Here is a 19,587-nt window from a genome sequence, read left to right as displayed (position 1 = left end):
TTATAATCGTAACGGTGGCCAATTTACCATTTCAACTTTGTTGATATATTCAAATTAATAAATATTTCGAACCGATAGTGTCCAATACCGAGCACAAAACTCATTTTTTTTTTTTCCACAAAGAACCATATTACTGAAAATCTTAGAAATAAACGTCTGTTTGTTAACCCAATAATGCGCACCAAGCGTTTCTCCCAGGTCTGTGTGTATGCATTATTCTTGTATTATTCTTGTAAATAATATCCTATGTGAACTGATAATTTAAAATTTTAGCCAGTATTGAATTGTAAATATTCATGCAATTCAGCCTCATTAGGCTGCCATGTGATTTTTTGATAAAGCTATTTATCTATCTATCTATCTATCTATCTATCTATCTGTCTATCTATCTTTAGATTCGATCTATCTGTAGAGGCCCATGCATCCTATGAAACATAGTCTCCTGTCTTCAATTAACTAGATATCCAGTGGTAGCTTTATCTCTTTTTCCCGTTAATTTGATGTAAAAATATAACGCTTCCTAAGTAACACTCAATAACTGTAGTGGGTCAGAATGCTAGCTGGATTCGGCATCGTAGGATGGTCAACTTTGACATTCAGCGCTATCTTTCTGCAAGATTAATCAGCGTTTTTAGAAATCTCTCCTGCGGGATGTTATTAAAATTGTTCCTTTGTCTTAAAAGATTATCCTGGATGTGAACACTGTTCACATTTGCCAGATGACTTGACATATTAGCAGATTATCCACCTGATGTAAGAGAAACTCGCCTGCCGGAAATATGATGTATGAATCGTGGTCGACTTTACACGGTCTGAGAAATTCGGTTATAATGTTGCAAATTTATCTAAAAAGAGGATGTGCGGCTTGGAGGGTGATTTGCATGTTCAGTGGAGCACGTAGTAAAGAATTAGAATTAATTGTCGTAATTGCGAATTCGCCTCGACTACGCGCGGCGGGAAAATTAGGTCATGTGACTTATAATTTAAAAGGAACAATTTATGTTGTAACAGCATTTGAAGCTGGTCATCAACGGTCGTAAACGCAAGCATCAAGATCAAGCGTCGAGATAGCGACTCAAGGGTTCCAACTACTCAGAAACACAAATTGTAAGTTACGAAACCGTTTATCATTTCGACGAAGAATATTGTAGATAATAATGTATCCCGAAATTATTTAATTTTCAGTTGACTACGACGTAGCCACGGATGTAACGAGCCGTGTCTCACTCTAGTACAAATATAATCTGACAACGTTGATCCATGGTGGGCTAATCTTTAGAATAAGTAGCCCCTTCAACCATAGGAGCGAATTAGAGGGTATTGACGCACAATGAACTATATCCAATGAATTCTGATACACCCTTGCGTACCATATACACAATATTTTGTTCTTCCTTTCAGCTTAAAGGGAAAAACCCCAGGAACATGCTTTAATAATAATAATGATAATAATAATAATAATAATAATAATAATAATAATAAAAGTATCATTTATATAGCGCTTTATACAGAAGTTCTAAAGCACTTCATAGAAGAAATAGACAATAGAATAATAAAACCTACAATACCTAGGAGATAAGATAAGATTTAAAGAAATAAGTTTTTCGAGATGACTTAAAAGCATCGACACCGAGACTATGCCTAATATAGCTGGGGCATATATAAATTTTTAAAGGGAAAAACCCCAGGAACCTGATTTTTCAGTTTCCTTTGTATGTATACCTGCAATCACTTTGGATTATTGTTTTCTTCCGAAGAACAATTAAGCACAGTTGGGAACTTTTGATTTAATCAACCATTAGTATAGAAGGTAAGGATTTTCGTCTGCGGATGGTGACAGTAAAGGCACAAAAATCTGCATAAAGGCAAGTATATTGATAAGCAATACAGGTATGCATGCAACTAACGGGTTATACAAATTCGCTCCAGTAAAACCCTTAAAAACCTTTTGAAAACATTCGAAAACACCCGCGCTTCTTCAACTGTACAAGCTCTTGGATATATCCTTCCTGACGGATCATTACAGATGTGCAACGATATCTTCGCCAAGCTTTCAGTACTGAATTAAGAGCGACTCTTTTTCAAGACCGCGTGAGAGGTTGCACATCGACCGAAAAGTGACTATCCTCATATCTCAATCAGAGACACCTTATAGTAAACATAGAAACGTGGTAAGGTACTTTTTCCAGGACTTTCTTCTTTGTCCTAGAAAATTCACGAAACTGAAGCGAGTGTCGGTAGCCATAAAATAGCGGAAATCAGGGCCCCGAGTAGAGGCAAATGAACTTTGTTCATGAAAATCAACAATGTTTCAAAATAAAAATATCACATTTCGTAGCAAATTTTCAATTATCATTTTTACCATGCGGTATAACCCAGAATCAGTTCAGGTTAAGCTCATGGTAAGTAAGAATAATGTTGTTTTCGGGGATGTAAAAATTAGTTTGGGGCTTTTCATTACCGCACGGAAAAACTAGGCAGAACTTTAAAAGAATCGCAAGATGGGCATTTACGTCACGACATAATCTAGTTAGACACCCTGTGGTTAACTCTAGAGTTCCAAGTACATTTGAGCAGTTCACACTCTGTTCGATCAGAAAATCAATACAATAAGCTAGCCTAGTTTTAATCACTGCCTTCGTGTCAAACTTTAATCCATTTTCCCATGGCGAAGTTGTTTACAATATCGCATTCCGTAAGCCAGCAGAGGACGGCTGTTTTTCTTGGGATATTCGAACATATTTAAGTTTTAAGAAAGTTCTAGGGTAAAATTGAGCCTCATCGTGGACTTGAAAGACGACAGTTCAGTCATCGGTTGATCAAATGTTGTTTGCCGAAGACTTTGAAGACGGGAAGCATTCTGATATTGCGGTAGATGAAACACATTCAAGTGTTTGTCACGCAAGGCTGAAATTATTTCAATGTTGTTCCCATCTTGTAATTTTACAGCCACGAATAACCGTGAATAAGGTTTTAACAAACTTGTCAATGTGATCATTTTTCTTATTAGTAAGTCGTCACATGCAGAATTGAATGTAACTGAGTGATATCACACACTTAGAAGAGTCAGGAAGCAGAACACAAAACAACAAACAACTATAACACAGCAAAGAAAAGAAAGGAAAATTATGATAAACCTAAACGGATAGCTGCGTGAACTTGGGCTTTCAATATCGCACATCTGGAGTTACCTTCAGGGGACTGCCATATTATCATTGTTAATGTCTTCATGAAATTTCGTCATTGCTGGTCATAAATAAGTCTACTTGTGTTTATTTTTGTCAGCTGGAGTGTCATGAATGTTGTGATGGTACTAGACAACAATGAAAATAACATATTGCCAGATAGGAGTAGGTTCCTACAGATGCCAAAGGTTGAAATTCAAAGACTTTTCAATGACTTTAAAGGCCAAGTTTAAGAAAATTGAAGTAATCTTGATGAATAATACCAGTGTAGCTCTTATTGTATTGAGGTTCATAGTCAGTCTCCACCACATTTTAAAGTGTGGCTAATTCTGTCTGCATTAAAAATGATTGTCTGGTTAACTGAGACAAATTTTGATACGACTGATTGCCAATATTCATTATTTTTGAGGCTATTCCTCAACAAGGTTTTATGTTTTAGTCCGTTCCATTTTTCATTTTTTTTTTTTTTTTATGTCACGTGGACCACAATCCTTCAGTAGTAATTTTACTCGCTACTCCTTTTTCGCACGTGGTGAAGCGCTTGTAAAATTTTAGGTACGTAAAACTCTTCCTGTTCCTTCGCTTACAGCCCTTCACCGTGTGGTTTTTACGGCTCCCTGAGTCTCGTAATCTTTGATGAAAGGGCGACCGGATCGTTTTGTAAATATTAGTATTCTTCGCCGTCATTGAACTTGTTGGTCGAAGTGCTGTTCTGTTATTATTCGACATCTTCGCCGCTTTACGTGTCCAACCCTGATAATTATTGACACGAGATTATTAGCAGAATTAAGGCTGATAGTTTCGAAAGAAACTGTTTGGGGCTGCGTCGGTGGGGGTAACGAAATAATTTGCATATATCAACAAAGTTGAAATGGTAAATTGGCCACCGTAACGATTATAAAAGCTGACGTTTCAAGCGTTAGCCCTTCGTCAGAGCGAAAAAAGGAATTGTAGATTGCGTGTGCTTTTAAAGGCAGAAAATGGAGATACGTTATTGGTATAATAATAACGTAACTCCATTTTCTCCCTTTAAAAGCACACACAACCCACAATTCCTCATTTCGCTCCGACGAAGGGCTAACGCTCGAAACGTCAGCTTTTATAATCGTTACGGTGGCCAATTTACCATTTCAACTTGATTAGCAGAATTGATTCCTTGTTTGTTATTGTAAATCAAAGAGCAGAAACTCATTGCAACACATTGTTTTTCTGAGTTTGTCCAAATACCAACTCATTAGCTTGGCTATTTGACGCCGCTACTGTTTTGCTAGGGTCGATGTACATTGGAGTAGGACCAGGGTTTTTCTCTATATCTGAACTCAGTTGAAACTTACAGTACTTTGGTAGGTGTGGTTGACTCTTATAAAGACACATGGGTCTAATTACAAGAAAACATTGATAAATACCCACTTGCTCTATATACCTTTACAGAACAATTCAACAAATACTTTTTCTCGTGTCGTGTAACTTTATCTAATCTTACTCTCTTCGTATTAAGCTTACATACATTCCTTGTAACTCTTCTAACCTTCACATAACGACGTAGCTAAGAGGACTTCGGTTTGCTTGGACGAATACGCTCATAAACAAATTCGATTCCTTCAGTTTTCTGCCCTTTCTTCTGAGATGTTTTAGAGTAGCTTCTGGTATTCTTCTGGGTTCTCGATCATATTTAAATACACCGTTGTGTTTACATGTAAACAGAATATGAAATAGCTCGTTTGATAGAGCAGCTTTCGTTTGATATTTCTCGATACAAGGTTCACTCGTCGAGGTTGCTCGTAAATTGACCTCTCGTAAAGTTCGCGGACCGACTAGTTCCTAAGACGTTCCACAAGTTTTATCGTGGGTTTACCGCGAACAGTGTGTGACTTTGTATGTATATTGAGCGTAATAGCCATCGAATTTCTTTCGCGTGCATCAAGCAAGGAATTGTCCACGAAAGCAGCCATTGCTTTAAACCATGCACTCTGGGGTCCATTCTACGCATACCTTACACTTCGCGCATGCGCTGTAGTGGAACTGCGATTTTGTGACTGAACACACAGACACACACACGAAAAAAAAAACAACAAAAAACAACCGATTCTATACCTCGGGTGTTTCCTACGGAAAGCTCGAGTAAAAAAAAGATTAGGGAAAGGATCAAAAGTCAGAATAAAGACGAAACAGAGGCAAAGTATCAAATAATTGAAATAGACTACCAAGGTGAACTAGAATTGAAGATAAATGTATTATGAGCGCTTTGAAATTTTAAATCCCAAATATAAACAAAGAATCTTAGCTGAGTTAAGAAAGTTCTTCCCAAATTGGAAACTGTTCGCAAACTAAAACAACTGTATGGAGAAAATTATTATGCCTTTAATACTTCAGCTAATGTTACTTTAGCTAAATTCGTGCCGTAAAGTTATATCTGAACACCTAAAGGTTGTCAGCAATACCGATGTTGAGGCCCTAACAGATTTCATTTTAGATCGAGCGCCAATTCCCAACACACCTCCAGCAGTAGGACTAGATCACCTGTTCTTTAGGCGTTGGATGAAGGAGAGGTCACAAAGATGCGGTACATTCTAGAAGGGTTACTAGCCCTAGTAAGGCATCTTTTTAGGACAATTATTTAGCTAACCCTTTTTTCAGGTTTTTCTCTTCTAGAATTATTATTCTGAAGACGTTTACCAAAGTGTTGCAAAGCGCTGGTCTAGTCAAATCTTGCGCAAGATTTTCTTTACATATGTTATTTTGCTTGTAAAAGGCTTTAGGAGACAGCTTTCTTTATTACGGAGGCTGCGCTAAGGAAGAAAAATAAGCAGTTACCACAAAGAATAACTTCTTACTAAATTAGCGTGAGGGCCGTACTAAGGATTATTTCCCCGAAATCGTAGCAGTACGGAACGAGCGCAAAGAGGTGTGTACAGAAACTACCGAGGGCGGTATAACTCAGAATTGGTTCAGGTTAAGGTCATTTCGCCATGGGAAATTATATTGATTTTCTGATCGAACGCGATGTTAACGGCTAAAATGTGTTTGAAATTCCGGAGTTAACCACAGGGTGGCTTATAGATTATGTCTTGACTTAAAAGCCGACTTTGCGATTTTCACAAATTTCAGCCTGGTTTTTCCGTGCGGAAATGAAAAGTCCCAAACTAATTTCAACAATATTTCCGCTTGCCATGAGCTTAAACTGAACCAATTCTGAGTTATATTGCATTGTGAAAATGATAATTGAAAATTTTCTACGAAATGTGATATTTGGATTGCAATATTGGTGATTTTCAAAAGCTTTCCGCGAACTCCAAATTAAATGAAATGGTCCCATTTTAGACTTGCACCATACCCCAGTCCTACTGATACAAATTCATAAAATCGATGCGAGTTTGCTTTCTTTTGAGCTTTTCATGGACCAAGTCCATTTGTCTCTACTCTAGGCACTAATTTCCGCCATTTTACGGCTACCAACGCTCGTTTCAGTTTTCGTGAATTTTCTAGAAGAAAGAAGCAAGTCGGGGAAAAAAAACTTTACCACGTCATTATGTTAACTACAAGGTGTCTCTGGGAAAAAATAGGAAGGTCTTCAATTAGTCGACCATGTGCCACACTTTTCGATTTTCACTCGGTCAATTCACAAAGGCGCTCTTAATATTTAGATTTTTCAGATTCAATCTATAACCTGAAAGAAATGGCAATCAAACCCTGTAGTTGAGCTGATTATGTGCTGGTTACGGTGAATGTAACCTAGTAGTTATTATGACACTGCTCTTTCCACTTCTGCAGCTTTTCTTTGGTCCTTTCTAACAAAAGCAAGGCATCTTCAACCCGATCATAGACTTGCAATCCTCTAGCACCTTTAGTTTTGGTGCTCTGGCTCATGGCCTCTGGGTTGTGTTGTCCGTTAGATTTTAATCCAGGAAGTTGTGAATGCAAATCTTTTGGCCACCATCGAATCGGTATTAAGTGCAAAGGAATATCGCAGTTACAAATGAAGTAGGCTTGGGGTAAACTAGCAATTAAGGCTGAGCAACTTGGAACCTTATATCTTTTATCTTCGTAAAAGTATCGATTGGAGCAAAACAAGTTCATTAACTGTTTTGAGATTCGCTTTTCGTTTTTCAGACCGTTCGATGAAAATGAATATTGATATTAGCGCAATATAAGTTAATATTCGATGATGTTAAACTAATTAGGCAGAATAATATTTGTTTTGCAACTTTAACATCGCCTGAAAGCAGACCCACCCAAAGCCTTACAGAGGTAACGTTTTTCTTTTTTTTCCAATATTGAGTATTATTCTTAACATACAGTGGTGGGTAATTTAGTCGACGGTTGAAATTACTTAATGCGGAAATGTTTTCCTTCGTTTAAATATTTGAATAATGACCCAGTTTGTTAGAAAGGACCAGAAAGAGCTTCATCCTATATTTCCATTCATCAGCAGCCTTCAAACACGATTTTTACAATCAATTCGTATTATACCATAACGTACAGAACACAGCGGTCTCGTTTTATGCTGAAAAAACTTTAAACCTATTTACACGCAGCAAATATACAAATTCCCTGAAGGATGGGAGGTCTTACATTTGGATCAATGGTTTGAATAGACGTTCGAACAATACAGGTTCTCCCCTGGCATTTTAAACTTGCCTTAGCATACATGTATCTCGAAAATCATACATTATGCAGATAGTGGATAATTCATTTGTTAGTTTTCACTGGACATATACATGTATTTTTGTTTAAATTGAACAGATGAGCAAGGCATCTTCAATCCGGTCATTAACTTGCAATCCTTTAGCACCTTTAGTCTTGGTGCTCTGGCTCATGGCCTCTGGGTTCTGTTGTCCATTAGATTTTAATCCAGGAAGTTGTTGGTGCAAACCTTTTGGCCACCAAGGAATCAGTATTAAGTGCAAAGGAATTACAAACGTACCGCGTGAGCTTCCCCCCAACACGGCAATACTGTAAGTACCTTCTTGCAACTACGTTCTTGTATTAGATCCTGTTGGGAAACTGAAAGACAAAGACAATCGATAACCTTCGTCTCAAGTCAATCCTTTTGAACTACACTGCACCTTTATCAACTTTTTCCTTTTTAGGCATTTTTCAAACAATCAACTGAGCTCCTCGTGGGCTGAGGCCGAGGAAAATTTTTGTATCACACATCACACAGTAACATAAGAAGCAATCATTTGCATAGCTGAGAGGGCTGAGCAAATGTTGTAATGTTTCGATCAATAGCGTAATCAATCCCGTATCCCTTGCCTGTTTCTTTGATTTTGTTGGCGCGATCAGCTTTTTTTTGGACAACAAGTCAAATCTCAAGTATTGTGTTCATTTTATTAAGCTTCGAAGATACGTACCATTAAACAGGACTACATCGTTCTTTGTGGCGTTTGTTATTGAGATGGCATTTCCAAGTTTTTATATATTTACTTATTTTCTTTGTTCCTAAGTACCAGCCTCTTTTAATAGTTGTAAGTCTAAATCTATATCCAAATATCGTTATGTCGGCAAAATCGTTTAATACATCACGCCAACTCTAAGATAAAAATAAGTGAAGCTATACTAAATATACAACACTATTAAAAACGATTGAAAATTATTGAAAACTATTTAAAACTACCGATAAATAAATTTAAGTTAGTTTGCTTTTAAAAATACGGAGGGATTAGTTGGAAACAGTTTCTTTTGGGAGTTTGTTCCATTCAGTTATTGCCCTGGGGAGAAAAGAAAATCTAAAAATATCTTTATGTACTTTCAGTACAATGAATTTAAAATCATGGCCTCCTCGGGTTCTCCTTTCTTTGTTTGTTATCAAATAATCCTCCCAATCCCATCTAGGAGGCCGTGGCACATCTTGTACAGAGTGGAGAGCCATGTCTTCTCATTGTTTCAAGTGCTCCCACTGTAGATCTTGCAGCATTTCCGTCACGCTCGTTGTTCGATCGTAATTTCCAGTGACAAAGCGGGCTGCTTTCCGCTGTACCCCTTCTAGAGCGGCTCTATATTTCTGGTAATGTGGGTCCCATGCGCTACAGGCATACTGGAGTTTTGGCCTCACAATACACGGTTTCTTTCACTGACTTTGGACAATTCCACAGGTTTCGATCGATAAGTCCCAGGACCTTATTTTCCCTAGATGTGATTGTTTCAATGTGTGGTGACCACCTCATTTTGTTATCGAGCATTACCCCCAGATAAGGGTGAGATTCCACTTCTTCTAAGATTTGTCCACACAATACATATTCTCGCTTTGGAGGATCTCTCTTGGTTGTAAAAGACATGATGTTACACTTTGAAGGATTAAATTCCATCTTCCACGTTTGTTGCCAGTCTTCTAATCTATACAAGTCGTCTTAGAGATCGGCTGTGTCTTCATCACAACAAATTGTCCCATATAACAATGAATCATCAGCAAAAAGTCTAACAGTAGATTTAAGAGTATCAGGTAAGTCATCTATATACATTAAGAACATTGAGAAACATATTCATATACATTGAGAACATATACATTGAGAAAGCTATTCTTATTTTTCTCACCTATAGCAATTTCTTCTGCCATAGCAATCTTTTAAGCGTGCCCAGGGCTGAACTTAAAGATTAATAATAACTGTACATCAACATTTCTGGACTTCTATTTTAATAGGATAGCAAATTTGTGGAACAATATACTTAATGACGTTAGGCAGGTTGAGTCCATTTACTCTTTTAAGCGTACGTTTAAGTCGTTTTATTTCAAGAGACTTTTCAACGTTTTTGATGGTGACAACTTTCGTACCTTTGAAATAATTCCTCCTAAATGTCGACGAGTAAATACCCTTGATGCGTGCACTTGTTAATCAGTCTATTTAGTATATTTAAATTATTAGGTTAATATTTAGGAAAGGGTTGGGCTGGAGCTTAAACTTAGTAGGGGACTTATGTCCTATTGTTTTTGCTCCACCACTGCTTTGTCAAATCTTTAAGTAAATGAAGTGAATAATCAAATTAAAGACCTTTTCTCAGAGCACATTCCAGCTTCGAAACTTGACAAAGATGAACGTATAGTTTGGGTTTGTAAATGTAATATATATGTTCCCTTGAGAATTTAAACAGGCTGGGAAGATCCTATTTTTACTAGGTGATTTTAATATTAACCTACTAAATTGTGTAATCCATCTTGCTTCTGAAACATTTCTTAATATGATGAACTATAATTGTTTATTGCCTTATATTTTCGAACCAACCCGTATAACTGATAGAAGTGCCACCTTAATTGACAACATTTTTGCTAACACGTACAACTTTAATGCTCTTAGTGGAAATCTATTTACTGAGATTTCTCATTGATCATTTCCCACAGTTTCTGATAATTGAAGACCTTAAAATCAATTATGCCTCCTTAAATTATCACAAACATGATTATTCCCATTTCAGTGAGGAAATGTTTGTTGATGAAGTACCTCACCTTGATTTCTCATCTATCTACAATAGTAATTTAAACACTAATGGCAAGTTTGATCTTTTCTATAACCAAATCGACTCTGTTTGCAAGAAGCATATACCTTAGAGGCCTTATGCCAAATTACTTAAAAGTAAACGATTAGATCCTAATATTCATTATCTCTATAAAAAAAACATTAGAAACAGGGCTGTTAAAGATCTGAAAGATAGTAAATTCAAATACTTTAATCAATATTTTTCTTTAAATAAGTCTAACATGCAGAAGTTGTGGTCTGGTATTAGGTCAATTTTAAATATTGGTAAATGTGAAAACAGTTATATAAATTGCATTTTAAATAACAATAAGTCTGTTAATAAGCCTTATGACATTTCTAACATCTTTAACAACTTCTTTGCTAATATTGAAAAGACTACGGAGAAGGGAATCCCCCGGGGAAGTCATAACCCCTTATTCTACCTTAAGGGAAACTACTGAGGATAATTATTTTTTCATCCCCTATCACTTTAAATGACATTTGGACTTTTATTGGTATGATGGATGTTAGCAAGTCTTCTGGCCCCCACAGTGTACCTGTTATTATTTTGAAAACTATTAGGGACTATAAACCCGAGCCTTTTGTATTTTTAGTCAATGATTCCTTTGTTAGTGGTAATTTTCCTGTGAAATTAAGATTAGCGAGGATTACTCCTGTTTTTAAGAAAGGCTCAAGATTTGACATAGAAAATTATAGACCAATTTCTGTTCTTTCTAACTTTAGTAAACTATTTGAAAAAGCTATGTGCCATTGCCTCTACACTTATTTGGAAGAATTAAAACTACTTTATCCACTTTAGTTTGGTTTCAGAGAAAAGGGATCGACTACCCATGCTCTTATAACACAGAATCTATTCGGCGGTCCATAGATAATGATGAATTTGGCTGTGGAGTATTTATAGATCTGAAAAAAGCATTTGATACTGTTAATCATACAATCCTATTAACTAAGTTTAACCATTATGGAATAAGGGGTGCATTATGTAATAAGATGTGTTTTGCTTGATTGTTTTAAATCTTAATTATTCCAAAGAGAACAATTTATAAATGTTAATGGTTATAACTCATCTTCATTACCAGTGACTTGTGGTGTCCCACGACGATCTAATTGAGGACCGCTTTTATTCTTCTTATAAGTAAATAATTAGTCCAATACTTCTGGCTTACTAACATTCCATCTTTTTGTTGATGATACTAAAATTTACTTTTCTAGCAAAAACCTTGGCAACCTTGAAACAACCCACAATCGTGAACTAAAATCTGTTGCCAGATGGATGAAATGTAATCGATTAGCACTTATTATAACAAAAACTAACTTTAATTTTTTTTTTCATTCCAGTAAACTTAAACCTAATCAGTCATTAAGAATTAAAATTGATGATGAACTAATTAATAAAGTTGACTGCACTAAGTGCCTAGGCATAACTCTTAACGTGATTTTGGATCGATACCAGCCTTGATTTATCAAAAGTGGTTTCAATTTTAAACCCTGAAAACAGCAAGCTATATTGTACATTGTTGTCCAATTGTATGAGGCAGAGAATAGTTTTGGTATCACATATCACACAGTAACATAAGAGGCAACCATTGACATAGCTGAGAGGGTGGAGTTAAATTTTTTTCTCCTTAGAGACGTGTCAAATAAAAAGTTAGAACTTATTCTGAGAAAGCGTTCCAGAATCTGACGACTTTAAACTACTTGTAAGCAGAAAAAATATAACAAAGGGTAGTTATGCCTATAGACGGTTATACGACTCTATAGATTGCCATTAATTTAGAGTGACTTTCCATCGAAACTAGCCTTGATTTATCAAAAGTGGTTTGAATCTTAAGTCCTAAAAACAGCGAGCTTGATTGTTTATTGTTGTTCAATTTTCCGCAGTAGAGAATACTTTTCTATCACATATCACACATTAAAATAAGAAACAATCATTTTCATAGCTGAGAGGGTGGAGTTAATTTTTTAATTCCTTAGAGTCTTGAGAGGGAACAAGTTGAAGCTTATTCCTGAGAAAGCGTTCGAGAATCTGACCAGTTTAACCTACTTGTAAGTAGACAACATATAACAAAGGGTATTTATACCTATAGAAGGAAATTCGAATCAATAGATTTCCATTAATTTAGAGTGACTTTCCATCGAAACTAGCCTTGATTTATCAAAAGTGGTCTCAATTTTAAATCCTAAAAGCAGCAAGCTTAATTGTACATTGTTGTCCGATTGTATAAGGCATAGAATAGTTTTGGTATCGCATATCACACACTAACATAAGAGGCAACTATTGGCATAGCTGAGAAGGTGGAGTTAAAATTGTTTCTCTTTAGAGACGTGTCAAATAACAAGTTGGAGCTTATTCCTGGGAAAGCGTTCCAGAATCTGACGAGTTTAAACCGCTTGTAAGTAGACAACATCTAACAAAGGGAATTTATGCTAACAGAAGGGACTACAAATCCCCTGATTTCCATTAATTTAAAGTAATTTTAGATCGAAACCAGCCTTAAATAGTTAAAAGCTGTTTTAATTCTAAATTCGAAAACAGCGAGCTTGATTGTTTATTGTTGTCCAATTTTCTGCAGTAGAGAATACTTTTCTATCACATATCACACATTAAAATAAGAAACAATCATTTTCATAGCTGAGAGGGTGGAGTTAATTTTTTTTCCTTAGATTCTTAAAAGGGAACATGTTGAAGCTTATTCCTGAGAAAGCGTTCGAGCATCTAACCAGTTTAACCTACTTGTAAGTAGACAACATATAACAAAGGGTATTTATACCTATAGAAGGAAATACGAATCAATAGATTTCAATTAATTTACAGTGACTTTCCATCGAAACTAGCCTTGATTTATCAATAGTGGTCTCAATTTTAAAACCTAAAAGCAGCAAGCTTAATTGTACATTGTTGTCCGATTGTATGAGGCATAGAATAGTTTTGGTATCACATATCACACAGTAACATAAGAGGCAACCGTTGGCATAGCTGAGAGGGTGGAGTTAAATTTTTTTCTCCTTAGAGACGTGTCAAATAACAAGTTGGAGCTTATTCCTGAGAAAGCGTTCCAGAATCTGACGAGTTTAAACCGCTTGTAAGTTGACAAAATCTAAAAAAGGGTATTTATGCTAACAGAAGGGATTACAAATCCCTTGATTTCCATTAATTTAAAGTGATTTTAGATCGAGACCAGCCTTGAATAGTTAAAAGCTGTTTAATTCTAAATCCGAAAAACAGCGAGCTTGATTGTTTATTGTTGTCCAATTTTCTGCGGTAGAGAATACTTTTCTATCACATATTACACATTGAAATAAGAAACAATCATTTTCATAGCTGAGAGGGTGGAGTTAATATTTTTATTTCCTTAGAGTCTTGAAAGGGAACATGTTGAAGCTTATTCCTGAGAAAGCGTTCCAGAATCTGACGAGTTTAAACCGCTTGTAAGTAGACAACATCTAACAAAGGGTATTTATGCTAACAGAAGGGACTACAAATCCCTTGATTTCCATTAATTTAAAGTGATTTTAGATCGAAACCAGCCTTGAATAGTTAAAAGCTGTTTTAATTCTAAATCCGAAAAACAACGAGCTTGATGGTTTATTGTTGTCCAATTTTCTGCGGTAGAGAATACTTTTCTATCACATATCACACACTAAAATAAGAAACAATCATTTTCATAGCTGAGAGGGTGGAATTAATTTTTTTATTTCCCTAGAGTCTTGAAAGGGAACTTGTTTAACCTTATTCCTGAAAAAGCGTTCGAGAATCTGACCAGTTTAACCTACTTGTAAGTAGACAACATATAACAAAGGGTATTTAAACCTATAGAAGGGAATACGAATCGATAGATTTTCATTAATTTAGAGTGACTTTCCATCGAAACTAGCCTTGATTTATCAAAAGTGGTTTGAATTTTAAATCCTAAAGACAGCGAGGCTGCTTGCACATTGTTGTCCAATTGTATGAGGCATAGAAAAGTTTTGGTATCACATATCACACAGTAAAATAAGAGGCAACCATTGGCATAGCTGAGAGGGTGGAGTTAAAATTGTTTCTCCTTAGAGACGTGTCAAATAACAAGTTGGAGGTCATTCCTGGGAGAGCGATCCAGAATCTGACGAGATTAAACCACTTGTAAGTAGGCAACATCTAACAAAGGGTATTTATGCTAACAGAAGGGATTACAAATACCCTGATTTCCATTAATTTAAAGTAATTTTAGATCGAAACCAGCCTTAAATAGTAAAAAGCTGTTTTAATTCTAAATCCGAAAAACAGCGAGCTTGATTGTTTTTTTGTTGTCCAATTTTCTGCGGTAGAGAATACTTTTCTATCACATATCACACATTAGAATAAGAAACAATCATTTTCATAGCTGAGAGGGTGGAGCTAAATTTTTTTATTTCCTTAGAGTCTTGAAAGGGAACATGTTGAAGCTTATTCCTGAGAAAGCGTTCGAGAATCTGACCAGTTTAACCTACTTGTAAGTAGACAACATATAACAAAGGGTATTTATACCTATACAAGGAAATACCAATCAATAGATTTCAATTAATTTACAGTGACTTTCCATCGAAACTAGCCTCGATTTATCAAAAGTGGTTTCAATTTTAAATCCTAAAAGCAGCAAGCTTAATTGTACATTATTGTCCTTTTCTATGAGGCATAGAATAGTTTTGGTATCACATATCACACAGTAACATAAGAGGCAACTATTGGCATAGCTGAGAGGATGGAGTTAAATTTTTTCTCCTTAGAGACGTGTCAAATAACAAGTTGGAGCTTATTCCTGGGAAAGCGTTCCAGAATCTGACGAGTTTAAACTGCTTGTAAGTAGACAACATCTAACCAAGGCTATTTATGCTAACAGAAGGGACTACAAATCCCCTGATTTCCATTGATTTAAAGAGATTTTAGATAGAAACTAGCCTTAAATAGTTAAAAGCTGTTTTAATTCTAAATCCGAAAAACAGCGAGCTTGATTGTTTATTGTTGTCCAATTTTCTGCGGTAGAGAATACTTTTCTATCACATATCACACATTAAAATAAGAAACATTCAATTTCATAGCTAAGAGGGTGGAGTTAACTTTTTTATTTCCTTAGAGTCTTGAAAGGGAACTTGTTTAACCTTATTCCTGAGAAAGCGTTCGAGAATCTGACCAGTTTAACCTACTTGTAAGTAGACAACATATAACAAAGGGTATTTAAACCTATAGAAGGGAATACGAATCAATAGATTTTCATTAATTTAGAGTGACTTTCCATCGAAACTTGCCTTGATTTATCAAAAGTGGTTTGAATTTTAAATCCTAAAGACAGCGAGGCTGCTTGCACATTGTTGTCCAATTGTATGAGGCATAGAAAAGTTTTGGTATCACATATCACACAGTAAAATAAGAGGCAACCATTGGCATAGCTGAGAGGGTGGAGTTAAAATTGTTTCTCCTTAGAGACGTGTCAAATAACAAGTTGGAGGTCATTCCTGGGAGAGCGTTCCAGAATCTGACGAGTTTAAACCACTTGTAAGTAGGCAACATCTAAAAAGGGTATTTATGCTAACAGAAGGGATTACAAATACCCTGATTCCATTAATTTAAAGTAATTTTAGATCGAAACCAGCCTTAAATAGTTAAAAGCTGTTTTAATTCTAAATCCGAAAAACAGCGAGCTTGATTGTTTTTTTGTTGTCCAATTTTCTGCGGTAGAGAATACTTTTCTATCACATATCACAAATTAAAATAAGAAACAATCATTTTCATAGCTGAGAGGGTGGAGTTAATTTTATATTTTCTTAGAGTCTTGAAAGGGAACATGTTGAAGCTTATTCCTGAGAAAGCGTTCGAGAATCTGACCAGTTTAACCTACTTGTAAGTAGACAACATATAACAAAGGGTATTTATACCTATAGAAGGAAATACGAATCAATAGATTTCCATTAATTTAGAGTGACTTTCCATCGAAACTAGGTTTGATTTATCAAAAGTGGTCTTAATTTTAAATCCTAAAAGCAGCAAGCTTAATTGTACATTGTTGTCCGATTGTATGAGGCATAGAATAGTTTTGGCATCACATATCACACAGTAACATAAGAGGCAACCATTGGCATAGCTGAGAGTGTGGAGTTAAAATGTTTTCTTCTTAGAGACGTGGCAAATAACAAGTTGGAGCTTATTCCTGAGAAAGCGTTCCAGAATCTGACGAGTTTAAACCGCTTGTAAGTAGACAACATATAACAAAGGGTATTTATGATAACAGAAGGGACTACAAAGCCCCTAATTTCCAGTAATTTAAAGTGATTTTAGATCAAAACCAGCCTTGAATGCCAGCCTGAAGAGCTGTTTTAATTCTAAATCCGAAGAATAGCGAGCTTGATTGTTTATTGTTGTCAATTTTTCTGCGGTAGAGAATACTTTTCTATCACATATCACACATTAAAATAAGAAACAATCATTTTCATAGCTGAGAGGGTGGAGTTAACTTTTTATTTCCTTAGAGTCTTGAAAGGGAACATGTTGAAGCTTATTCCTGAGAAAGCGTTCCGGAATCTAACCAGTTTAACCTACTTGTAAGTAGACAACATATAACAAAGGGTATTTATACCTATAGAAGGGAATACAAATCTATAGATATCCATTAAATTATAGTGACTTTGCATCGAAACTAGCCTTCAATTATTAAAAGTGGTTTCAATTTTAAATCCTAAAAACAGCGAGGCTGATTGCACATTGTTGTCCAATTGTATGAGGCATAGAATAGTTTTGGTATCACATATCACAAAGTGACATAAGAGGCAACCATTCGCTTAGCTGAGAGGGTGGAGTTAAAATTGTTTTTCCTTAGAGACGTGTCAAATAACAAGTTGGAGCTTATTCCTGAGAAAGCGTTCCAGAATCTGACGAGTTTAAACCGCTTGTAAGTAGACAACATCTAACAAAGGGTATTTATGCTAACAGAAGGGACTACAAATCCCCTGATTTCCATTATTTTAAAGTGATTTCAGATCGAAACCAGCCTTGAATGCTAGCCTGAAAAGCTGTTTTAATTCTGAATCCGAAGAATTGCGAGCTTGATTGTTTATTGTTGTCAATTTTTCTGCGGTAGAGAATACTTTTCTATAACATATCACACATTAAAATAAGAAACAATCATTTTCATAGCTGAGAGGGTGGAGTTAACTTTTTATTTCCTTAGAGTCTTGAAAGGGAACATGTTGAAGCTTATTCCTGAGAAAGCGTTCGAGATTCTGACCAGTTTAACCTACTTGTAAGTAGACAACATATAACAAAGGGTATTTATACCTATAGAAGGGAATACAAATCTATAGATATCCATTAAATTATAGTGACTTTGCATCGAAACTAGCCCTCAATTATCAAAAGTATTTTTAATTTAAAATCCTAAAAACAGCGAGGCTGATTCCACATTGTTGTTCAATTGTATGGGGCATAGAATAGTTTTGGTATCACATATCACACAGTAACATAAGAGGCAACCATTTGCTTAGCTGAGAGGGTGGAGTTAAAATTGTTTCTCCTTAGAGACGTGTCAAATAACAAGTTGGAGCTTATTCCTGAGAAAGCGTTCCAGAATCTGACGAGTTTAAACCGCTTGTAAGTAGACAACATCTAACAAAGGGTATTTATGCTAACAGAAGGGACTACAAATCCCCTGATTACCATTAATTTAAAGTGATTTTAGATCGAAACCAGCCTTGAATGCTAGCCTGAAAAGCTGTTTTAATTCTGAATCCGAAGAATTGCGAGCTTGATTGTTTATTGTTGTCAATTTTTCTGCGATAGAGAATACTTTTCTATAACATATCACACATTAAAATAAGAAACAATCATTTTTATAGCTGAGAGGGTGGAGTTAACTTTTTATTTCCTTAGAGTCTTGAAAGGGAACATGTTGAAGCTTATTCCTGAGAAAGCGTTCCAGATTCTGACCAGTTTAATCTACTTGTAAGTAGACAACATATAACAAAGGGTATTTATACCTATGGTAGGGAATACGAATCTATAGATATCCATTTAATTATAGTGACTTTGCATCGAAACTAGCCTTCAATTATCAAAAGTAGTTTTAATTTTAAATCCTAAAAACAGCGAGGCTGATTGCACATTGTTGTTCAATTGTATGGGGCATAGAATAGTTTTGGTATCACATATCACACAGTGACATAAGAGGCAACCATTTGCTTAGCTGAGAGGGTGGAGTTAAAATTGTTTCTACTTAGAGACGTGTCAAATAACAAGTTGGAGCTTATTCCTGAGAAAGCGTTCCAGAATCTGACGAGCTTAAAGGACTTGTGAGTAGAAAACATCTAATAAAGGGTATTTATGCTAACAGAATAGACTACAAATCCTCTGATTTCCATTAATTTAAAGTGACTTTAGATCGAAACCAGCCTTCAATCGTTAAAAGCTGATTTAACTCTAAATCCGAAAAACAGCGAGCTTGATGGTTTATTGTTGTCCAATTTTCTGCGGCAAAGAATACTTTCCTATCACATATCACGCATTAAGATATGAACCAATCATATCACACAGTAACATAAGAGGGAACCATTGGCATAGCTGAAAGGGTGGAGTTAAAATTTTTTCTTCTTAGAGACGTGTCAAATAACAAGTTGAAGCTTATTCCTGAGAAAGCGTTCCAGAATCTGACGAGTTTAAACCTCTTGTAAGTAGACAACATATAACAAAGGGTATTTATGATAACAGAAGGGACTACAAATCCCCTGATTTCCATTAATTTAAAGTGATTTTAGATCAAAACCAGCCTTGAATGCCAGCCTGAAAAGCTGTTTTAATTCTAAATCCGAAGAATAGCGAGCTTTATTGTTTATTGTTGTCAATTTTTTCTGCGGTAGAGAAAACTTTTCTATCACATATCACACATTAAAATAAGAAACAATCATTTTCATAGCTGAGAGGGAGG

The 19,587-nt window shown here is 35.6% G+C and overlaps 1 protein-coding gene and 1 long non-coding RNA gene across 5 annotated transcripts in view; one reads left to right on the top strand and one right to left on the bottom strand.

Moving 5' to 3' along the window:
* Positions 1 to 19,587, bottom strand: part of LOC148733788 (uncharacterized) — a 270,303-nt gene that overhangs the window by 153,075 nt on the left and 97,641 nt on the right. The window lies entirely within an intron of this gene.
* Positions 1,685 to 8,163, top strand: LOC148733792 (uncharacterized). Its single transcript, XR_015999674.1, has 3 exons — positions 1,685 to 1,810; positions 5,659 to 5,776; positions 7,929 to 8,163. It is a non-coding gene; the product is annotated as an uncharacterized LOC148733792 (long non-coding RNA).

This window comes from Stylophora pistillata, chromosome 4 (genome assembly GCF_964205215.1).
Source record: "Stylophora pistillata chromosome 4, jaStyPist1.2, whole genome shotgun sequence".
Classification (NCBI taxonomy): domain Eukaryota; kingdom Metazoa; phylum Cnidaria; class Anthozoa; order Scleractinia; family Pocilloporidae; genus Stylophora; species Stylophora pistillata.
Note: the sequence above shows the minus strand (reverse complement) of the source record. Positions and strands in the feature narration are given on the sequence as shown.